The sequence below is a fragment of the Pinus tabuliformis genome, chromosome 2_2 (genome assembly GCF_031772625.1).
Source record: "Pinus tabuliformis cultivar Carrire ecotype Pingquan chromosome 2_2, CPIR1, whole genome shotgun sequence".
Lineage (NCBI taxonomy): Eukaryota > Viridiplantae > Streptophyta > Pinopsida > Pinales > Pinaceae > Pinus > Pinus tabuliformis.
The window spans coordinates 381586916-381598018 of NC_142300.1; the positions used below are offsets into that span (position 1 = coordinate 381586916).

General features: G+C 38.3%; 1 pseudogene; it reads right to left on the reverse strand.

Moving 5' to 3' along the window:
- Positions 1–1887: 1887 nt before the first annotated feature.
- On the reverse strand, positions 1888–3242 carry LOC149192839 (delta-selinene-like synthase, chloroplastic; annotated as a pseudogene).
- Positions 3243–11103: the final 7861 nt, after the last annotated feature.

Below are 11103 nucleotides of genomic sequence, written 5' to 3' on the forward strand. Positions count from 1 at the left end.
CAGAGATCATTTGTTTCTCGAAGACCTATAATTAGTTCTGGGACATGATTCAGTTGCTCCACTATATAAGGATTGGGGATATCTTGTGTTTGTTCAGGATTCGTTGTAGTTGTTTGTTTCTCCTATTAATGTCTTTGATGGAAAGACCACCAATTATATGTTCTTGATTTAGTTATGTACCTTGGGTAAGCTAGAGCTAGCAACACCTCATACTCCCTTTGATTTACTTGATCTAGCTGCTTTGCCTCTCAATCTCAAATTTAGGATGATGATGGTCACACGAAGATTGTTGTATTCATGTAAACACCACAAATCAGGTTTTGCCGATGTGATGGATAACCCAAATTTTGCATGATATTCTGCTTCATTTGAGAAACCTTATTAGATGCATGAACCCAAACTAATGATGATTTACCATCAGGGGTCTTTAAAAAAATTTGGAAAGGGTTATGTTCTTCCTCATCCAGGTAGTCATGCGTTTCGGGCTCCGGTTCGGTGACATATGACAATTTTGTTGCCTGTAGCGGAGACTGAAACAAGGGCACAATATTCGACTGCGAGTTCCTTGATACTAATACTTTGAGATCTATTATGTATGAGAGTAGATCCAAAGAAAATGGATCCAAAAACCTCGGTTTCATTCCCGATCCATCTTGACTGATACTCATTGCGCATAAGATGGGTAGAGATCCTAGATTCGGCAGGGGAGATTCAAGATTTATTGTATACACCACCTCGGTGATGGAGATCGATGTGTTGATTTCGGTCCATCAATTGAGTTCTTTTGGCAGATCTTCTGTGACAAGAGACAAAGGCGAAGAGGACTTTAGATCTATACCTTCCAGCCTCTTATGCGAATCCAGATCTGGCTTGTACCTACATACCATTGGACAAGCATTTCATCCTTCCCATAAGGCATGGGTGATTCAGGCCTCAACATCGATAGTCTGTGCACCTCAACATTTTGTTCATAACTTCCAGAGTGTGTTATCACCGATGCAGAGAACCACCCACATAAATCGTTGTAGGAAAGTCCATGGGAGTGTTGTCGCGTTTTTGCTGGAGTAGATTGAACCCTCCCCTCCCCCCAAAAAAAAGACGAAGACTCCCATATCTCTCGCAGTCCGTAGGGGATTCAGAAATGGTTTTCAAATATGATCGAAGAAAGATCCCACATAAGCCTATGTCGTCTGGCACAAAACAGTGGATTAGGAGCTATCCCCCAATGCAATGGCTGAGAGATGCAACCCCAAATTGGGTCGATGAGTTGGCCATCTTCAAGCAGAAAAATCACTTTACACAATATCGTTCTCACATATGATACTTATTCACATTTTTTTAATTAATTATTTTAATTAGAACCATTTTCAGATGACATTTTTTTAATTAATTATTTTAATTAAAACTCCAAAAATACCTAAAAAATTATTTTAAATATTTTAAAAAGTTAAGTAAAAGTAAAAAATCTACCCTCCCTTAATAATTAAATTTGCAAATAAAGGGTAGGAAAGTAATACCATTAAAATTGCGCAAGGCACATGATGAAAATAAACTCATTAATTATTAATGATCCAACAGAGATAAAATATAATTCAATATCATAAAATATATGAAAATATAGTGGTACGAAATTAGATCATCGGTGATCAGGTGATAATTGTAATTGCCATACGTGATATTTTGGAATTTGTCGGCGATCAATTTCCACATGCAATTTGGCAGAACTTAGCGGAACTACGTCCGTAAACACGTCCAGAGACATTGTTCTTCTCTATCTGGCAACTTATTTAATCCCTGTCCCTATGGCCATACGCACTTAATAAGCATAAAACATTATAAAAACATACTTAATACACACATATAACAGTAACAGTAACCGGGTCGTCATTATTGCTCAATTGGAACTTGGTCGAGGAGAATTTTGAATACCTGCTCCTTTAATTCCTTGTTAGATACGGATATGCCGTCTCCGTATCTGAACAGAAATTGAAGGCCTCGTGTTATATTGAAAGTGAACTTCTTGCAACACAACGGTACACTGTCCTCCTTGAGAAACTCCCCATTCAATTCCTCAAGCGAGAGACGAAGGATGTCCTTGATGTGATTTAAAGGGTTTTCCACGGTAGAATCAGGGTTTTCTTTCATGCAACACTCTATAATTGAAGCTATCTCCCCGCGTTGCTTCTCATCCTTCATTGAAATTTTGCATAGGATTTTGTGAATCCGATCTTGTTTAAACGATGTTAAAATAAATGTAAATTTAGATGCCAAATATCTCGAAATCTGTCAAGTCGTCGACGAGGCTGATCGTCAATTCTGGGAGCTCCTGCATCTTGGATGGAGAATGTATTTGCTCCAGAATGTTGTTGGGGAGAAGTTGACCCACTCCCATCAACAGAAGGGGAAACAAATTTAGAATGCACATCCCTGCGCTAGCGCGAGCATCATTTATGTACTCATTAAACGTGGGCACATGACCAGTCGCTATCCATTCCGCTTCTTGCAAATAAGACTCAAGATATCGCTGCCACTAATCATTGAAACAGTGAAAGTATATATCTCTTTTTCTCTCTATATGAAAAATAATAAAATTTGAAATATATTATTTCAAATAAGAAATTTGAAAAAAGGTTTTTGCACCGAAAATAGTAATATCAAGGTGATAATAGTAATAGTATAAGTAGGGTGATAATAGTAATAGCATCCCATTAAAATAATTCCTCTATAAAACCACAGATCTTCCCAAACACATACGTTTATACGACTTCAACAGCCAATTCATTCGTTGTGTTAAAGAAAAAGTGGAATGTAATTTTTATGTTTTCTGGAAGTTCATTTATCAAGGAAGAATAAATGTTGATGGGTATTGTTAAGTCATTGTGAAAGTTATTGGTTCTAAATTATATAGACAAAAATCTTGTCAACTTAAATACCATAAATTATTAATAATTTATTTCTAAAAACAAATAAATAATATGCATAACTAGAATACCCTATAAAACTAAAAATAAATAAAATAGCAATATGCACAAAATCTCTATAACTGAAATTCACCGTCTCACTGCTTCGGAGACGGTTTTGAGTTCATCCAACATTCCGTGAGTCTCATAAAGGTCATCTAGGATGGCTGCTACGACACAGTTTTGCGAAGGCAACTCTGCTGTACAAATGCCTAACCTGTAAACGTATCCTAAGGCAGCTATCTGAAGACGTTTGATTAAATCTTGATCGCTATCGTCCATTTCATTCAAATGTAAATGCTTGATCCCCTCAACGAGATTTTCGACTTGTTCATAATATGCAGGTCCCTAATTACAGTGCAATGCAATTAAATATATATAGAGAGAGCCATGTTAATGCTAACCGCTCATGGAAAGCTTATATATATATATATATATATATGAATGATGAATATGAAATCGCGTCTGGATTATATATAATTCCTGGAATACGAAATAAAGATAAAATGCATTTTAATATTTGTATGCTCTGAATGAGTCAAAGTCATAAAGTAAACGAGTACGATACAAAGATAAAATACATTTTAAGTTATGAAGTAGACTGACCTACCTAAAGTATGCAATTCGCTAGTTTTGGAAACCATTAGTCCGACATGAAAGATGCATTTTAAGGACGGGACGTTATTAACCCTTGCATGCAGGGTAGATCACAGATTTGATTTTTTGGAAAAATCAATATATGGTTTTTTTTTTGGGAGAAAAATGAAAATTGGGAAAAAAATGCAAATTCTTTTATGGTTGAGTATTACAGTTTTTTTTTGGGTAAGCTTGGCAGGATCTTTGTATTCAATTTCTTTCAAAACGGGCAAGTTACAACCAGAATGCAAATGGTTAGGTGGTTTCAACATGCCCACAGGGAAATCGGATTTGTTGGCCACATAACTGCATGATAAGTCATCTAAAAAAATATTATAAGCTTGTCAAGCCATGTTAGATATGTGAGTGACCTTATCCTTCCTATACCCTAAATAACTGAGAACATATTGTAAAGTGTGTAACTACTGCATATAATAAAATACAAAACAAAGATTAAGTCATCATACTACTAATCATTAGATGAGTCCACGGGAGCAAGATCCTTCGCAATAGAGCATGGGAGCTCAGTTTGCGGAATATAAGGAATATACTACTTGATGCAACTGAGGCAACCATTATGCATTTGACCCTAAAACTGAATATGTTGTAGATCATTGCTAAAATATGGGAACCCCTAAGAGGTCAAGGGAGAGCTAGAAGGGATGCACTCCAATGCTTTAGCTATAAGGTACTTCATCATCTAATACAAATGGATAGTTTTCTTATACTGAGTAGACCATCCACAAGAGTGATCAGGGTCAAGCACCAAGGCCTGCGAGTCACCCAGGTCAATTTCTATTGCACCAACTTGTTGATTGAGTTATGCTTTCCACCCAGTTATAAGCTGACAAACCTGAGAAGAGATGCCCTCTTGATAAGCAATGGAAACCTCTTTTATGATGCGAGAGGTCGATTTTTGACCTCGAGCTTTACGAGTCTAAGAATTGGCTTGACTACCCTCATGAGTTTACATATGGCTCTTACCACGACCACAGGAACCTTGGGTGCGATTGCCCTTCCTTGTGGTAGCACGGGCCATGGCACGAAAATGACTGAAAATTCTAGGAGTAACTAACTCAAACCTTGATAGCAAACCTAAAGTGAGCCTACACCCGTGCGATTTATGCTTCTCCGGACCGCACCAGACCAAACAACCTATCAAATTATCAATACACGAGGGCCAAAAAATATAAATATACCACGGCTTACCCTGCTGCAGACAACGGACCAAGAATGAGCCAGTCCCATAACCCTAAACCATATTCCCAACCCTGCCATGATCAGTTGAGGGTAGAGGTTTGAGACGAGCAAAACAGATTCCAAAACCATATATGCCTAAATCCATAACAACAGGTAGTCAGAAAAATACTAGAGCCATTGCACTAGAGACAAGAACATAAAGAAAATTGTGAGTGACATAGTTGCCCTACCCAAATAGCGCTCATGCGAGAAAGAAAAATACCATAGTACACAAAGAAAGGAGCACAAAAGACAAAGAAACCCTTATAAAAATGCTCAATTTCCATGTAAAAATCTGGGTGGTTCTTCCGCAAAACCTTCAACTTCGTAACATAGTCGTTCCTCGAAGAAACAAGTAGTATCATGTAGCTATCCATGGGAGTAGGGTAACAAAGACTAAGACAAAGAACATATATGAGAAGAGCAGCCAGAGCAGACTGTAAGTCGATCAACACCCGGTGGAGGACCACGAGGAGTGCCAGCCCAGAGCCGCAACTTGTCGCAGACCAAGCCAGAAGTGAATTACCTTTGCAAGCATAAGACTTACATACATCAATAGCGAAAAAGCCAGAGAACCTCGCCACTATAATCTCCCTGCCACTTTCCTCATTGACATTAAATGGTTGCATGTGTGAGGCAACCCCTCCTTGTGCCTTATGCATGTGGAGGGTGGTAGATTGTCGCCTTTCAATCTTCATCATTACAAACTGGCATTTGTGGGTCCCGATCATTCTAACTCGCACCCCGATAGGGGATGTTGGTCGATATCTTAGTTATATTGTAAAATTTCTCTAATATCTTGTTACAGAATTGCATTTAGAGAATTCAAGTCCTCCTCTAGGGATTGGGGTGGCCAGGCGCTCTCCAGAGATCTATCCAAGTGAGAACAACCCAAATTAGCCAGGAAATCGGCTACTTTGTTTCCTTCTCTCCTCACATGGAATGTGACTATATAGTCAAAGTTGGGCAGAAGCTCTCCTACATCTTGCAACAGTCAAGCGAGATGCCAACTGTGGCTAAGATTTTCCCAGCTTGTTCCTTGGTTCAACTTCTTAATAATTTCTATCATCATTTTTTAATCTCCTTCTATCACCAATATTTCATATCCAATTCTAATGGAAATAATGATGCCTTGCTTGAAAATATTAAATTTTGCCTCATTGTTGTTTGCGAAACTATAGTCATCCAGAAATACAAATCTTGTCCGCTTTTGCCAATCTCAGAAAAAGACCACCAAAACCAACAGAGCTAGGATTACCCTTGGAGGTGCCATCAAAGTTTAACTTTATGAATCCACATGGGGGAGCAAAAAAGTGTTGAGGAGACAAATTAGGGGTGACCAAGAGCTTCCAAGAGTTTGTGGAAATCATACTTGGAGATAGATTCAACAAGATGAGGATTCTAGCCTCATGAGGGACAACCTGCTAATTGTCCAGATGTCCTTTTTTAACCAATATTGTTTCTCTATTATTTTTAGTTATTCCTTTCCATACTTCTTCATGGGGTTTATGGTGCTCTTTGAAGATCTTTTTTTTCCTTTCTGTCCATATAACCCAAAGGAGGAATACAAGAGCAAGTTCCCACGCACAATTAATGACAAGGCTCAAGAATAGGCCTTTACGCAAGAGAACTATGGATTCCTTGATACTCTGTTGGTCTCTGTCTAAGTGACCAAAAATATGACCTAGCTGCCTCCATTTTTGATCTGCAAAGGATCATGAGTTCAAGAGGTGCTCAAGATTGTCATTATTTCTACCAAGACACAGAATGATGGACCTTGGATCCCACATTTCTGAATCTGGTCTCAAGTGAGGATTCTTCATTGACACACCAACAATAAAAAATAACCAATTTTTGGCCATGTCCTTCCTGTCCATATCTTCTTCCATATGGGTTTATAATGATTTTGATTATCTTCTGCTCTTAGATGGTATGCTTCCATAATGTTGAAAGTTCGTTTGGTGGAATAACCACAACGAAGGATGTGAGATCCATCCTATTTTGCATTTTTCCTGGATTGTAGTTCTTTGTCCAAATGCTACCATTGTTGTGAGGTGGAAGGATTGGGCTAATCCTGATACTCCTTCCATTGTCACCATCCTGAATTTGGTTGTGAGGGTTTGGAAAAATGGTCCACTGTGTAATAATTCTGATTATTAGTGAACAAGAAGATATCCCCTAAATCCTACCTACTAAATAGTTTGTCCCTCTATTGCCATGAGTCTTTCAAGAAGAGTGTCGTTTTTCCATCGCTGATTTCCCAAAAAAAGTAATGGTTTACTAGATCTTTGTTACCAGCTACCAGGTTCAATATTAAGGACCCGTTATGAGGATCCTAGTATCTGAGAATATCCCCTCCCTAAAATGAAATACCATATTTTCTAGTCTAGATTCTTTTCTATAGATCACGGCCTCCCTTCAGCCATCTCCACCAGATTTTAGCTCCCATTACTTGATTCAAAGTATATGGGTCCCTGAGACCTAATCCTCTTGCCATATTGGGCTTTGTGAGATTGATCCAAGAGACCAGTGCCCATTTCTTCAATTGTTGAGCTCCTCCCCACAGTTTTTTTTTAAAGATTTCTATTGTAGCAGTACATGAAGATTTTGGAGCGGCCATACATGAAAGCTGGTAAATAGGGATCAATTGAAGGATTGCTTTTAGAATAACAATCCTTCATGCCATATTGAAAGCCCTAAATGCCCAATGATTGAGTCTCTTCTGGATCTTTTAAAGAAGGTCTTTCCAACAAGAAGTTTTTAAGGGATTGATTTCCATAGGCATGCACAAGTATTTGATAGGCAAGGATCCTATACTAAAGCCAAGCGATCTAGCAAGAAAGTTTTCAATATTCACTAGAATATTGAAAAACAATATGTTGGATTTATCATTGTTAACCAATGTACCTGAGGTTGTCATGAATTCATGCAGAATGCCTTTGATATTTCTTACTTCCTTAATGGATACTTGACAAAATAACATGATGTCATCCAAAATTTGTTAGTGGGTGATGGGAAGATCACTACCCCAAGGGTGGAGACCTTTGATTTAAGAAGTAAGAGTAGTTGGTCTTAGATATCTACCCATTCCCTCAACTTCCAGGATGAAGAGAAAGAGGGAGATAAGATCACCTTGTCTTAGGCCCCGAGAAGGATTGAAAGTTTTAATGGGAGATCCATTGGGAAAGATAAAAAATACTGGCGATAAGATGAGGGAGAAGATCCAATTTAGCCATTGTTGGTCAAAACCAAAGGATTTAAGAATACTTATAAGGTATGGCCAACTTAGGAGATCACAAGCTTTCGAAAAATCTAGTTTGATCGGAATTCAAGGGGTTTTAAGATGGTTCCAAGAGTGAACTATTTCTTGCGAGATAATTATACCATCTAAGATTTACCGACCTTCGACAAATCTTGTTTTCTTAGGGGAGATAACATTTGGAAGAAGAGGCTTGATACGCTTGACTATAAGAGTGAAAATGATTTCATTACATAATGCAATATGCCTAAATCCCCGCAAGTCTTCATATTTAGTTTTTTTGGGAATTAAAGCAATCAACATGGAATTGAGACTAGGGATTACCTTATGAGTTCAGCGACATTCACCCACCACTTCAAGAATGTCTTGTCCTATGAAGCTCTGGGATTCTTAGATGAATTTTGTCGCAAACCCATCTAGCCCCAGTTCTTTATTTTTGGCCATCCCCTTAAAAAAAAATCCTCTATCTCCTCCAAAGTTATAACTCTCATAAGGAACATGTTCTTAGTTATGAGTTGTGGGATATATCTTGTGATATTTGGATATCCTTCATTTTTTCATGGAGAGGTTCAAAAGGAAGGGAGTGAAAATGATTCACCACTAGGTTTTCCATCTCTTCAGATTGATTCGTCTATTCCTAGAATAATCCTAAAGGAGAATATTATGTTGTGTTGTCAATACTGAATCATGACTTTGTGGAAACAACGGGTGTTCCTCTCACCCTCCCTAAGCCATTGTATTCAGGATTTCTGTTTCCATAGAATTTACTCTTGTTTTCTTCTTTCTTCAATCTGGTTCATGAGTCGTCCTTCTTCTTCCACCATGTTTTCAAGTTGTCCTTCAGCAATTATTTTATGTTGGATATTTTACATTCTGCCTTGGAGCTGTTTCTGATATTCATAATGTTACAAAACTCTACCTACTTCCAATGCTTAATCTGAGTTTTGATTTCCTTTAACTTTAGTAGAAACATGTGCATGTGGTTTCTACCTTAGACTTTACTTCCTTTCCACCACATTTCCAGTTTTTACATGAATGAAGGATCCCTCATCCAGAAGGATTCAGATAAGAAGGAGCGATTCTTGGGGGCCACTTCAAGATCAATCTCCATCCTGATCAGCCAATGGTCTAATCCCATGCAAGGGAGGATGGAGGCTTCTAGAAAAATATCTCTACTAATCACTTGTTCAGAGACCAAGAATCTATCAAGGTGTGATTCTACCTGGCGAGAACCCCCGCTTTGATTGTTCCAGGTGTACATGCCATTGTTTGTTGGCATATCCACTAATTGCAGCTCCATGATTGTGTCATGAAACACTTCTATTTCAACATCCATACGGTGAATGCCTCCCTTCTTCTCTTCAAGCGAAGAGATCAAGTTGAAATCATCGCCAATAATCCAAAGCTCTTCCGAGTACAACCATCTTAGTTTTCCTATATTCTAGAGGAAAACCCCTTTTTCTCTTGGAATTTTAGGCCCATAGACCCCTGTCAATAGAGCCCAATCACGAGTACCTATGTGTCTGAATTTTCCTGAAAGAATCTGAGGAAGGTTGACCTAATCCTCAAATATAATCTTAGCTAGGTTCCACAGGATAACGAGCCGTCTTCCGCCTCCTTTGGAATCCCAAGCTACTACCTCTTACTTGGGTTTGAGACCTCCGAAAATTTCCTTTAATTTGTTCTCCGAGATTTTGGTTTGTTGAATTATCATAATATTCAGTTTGACCCTTTTGATACAATATTTTAGGTACCATTGCTTGCCTCTACTGTTGAGGCCTCTCACATTCTAGGAGGTAATAATTATTAAGAAGGCTTATTGATCTAGTGGAAAACCGTTGACAACAGTACTGCCCTTCACGAGTTTACCAATAGATCCCTAACCATCTGTATGGATTCTTGCAAGTTCTTTCGACCCCTTTTCTCTCCCCCTTTTCCCGGTGCATTCGAATCCAGGCCTTGACCTTGTTGGGATCATAAATGATCTGGTTGATCCAATGAAACAAAGCCTTGTTTAGCCTGATATTGTTTAAAAGTGTCTAGTTAAAGTTGTTTTTTATCTTCTGGGATGAATCTTTCATCCAAATGTCACCATTCAATCAACAATAGCTTAAGGATATTTGCTTATGTTCTAAGATCATACTTTAAGCCACAAATCTCCATATTAACTTGATCTTTAATTTGGGCCGATGGATCTTTTTCCTGTGGTTCATCCTCAAATTTCCTCTTGGGTTTGTTTCCACCCTTTGTTGGAACTCTAGGGTTTTTTCTACTAGCTTGATCTCTAGATTCACTAGGCTTTTCACCTTCCTCGGTCAAAATTTCATATTGATTGGTATTGTTCTATACCTTTCTTAGCGATGTTTGAGCAGTTGCAAGGGGGGCTCTAACATTTCACTTTTTTTTTACAAGGGGGGCTCTGACATTTCACTTTTTCTTTTATACTTCTTGGAAACCCTTTGAATCTTCCTAAGGCTTGGCTGTATCCTTGGCGTTCTTCAACTCCATTGATTCGAGTTGGTTTAGAGGGCATACCCGGTACAAATTACCATATTCATGACATCTCCTACATCGGAATGGGATGTGCTCATAGTCCAAAGGCTGCTTCCACACTTCATCTTGATACTCTAACTCAATGAATTATGAGGTTCAGTTATATTCATATAAACACCAATATATGCATACGAAGTATAATGAACTCTCCTTGTTGAATAAGCTACCTTGACAAAACTGCTAATAGAGATACCTATCCCTTCCAAAATTTCTAGATCCCAGAAATCCACAGGGAGGGAAAATAATCGAACCCATACTGGAGCAACCATGAATTTTTCTTGATTTGTATTGTAGCATTTTTACGAGTTGTTCATGAAGAGCCCGACATTGTAAAAAAATAGTGTTGGAATTTTGGCACAGGTGTGGCACTATGGCACAGGTGTTGTCCTTGATGGCAACTCTCTTTGGTGACAGATCTCAGTTCAGGTGCTTAGAATGAAGGAAATCTTGTATACG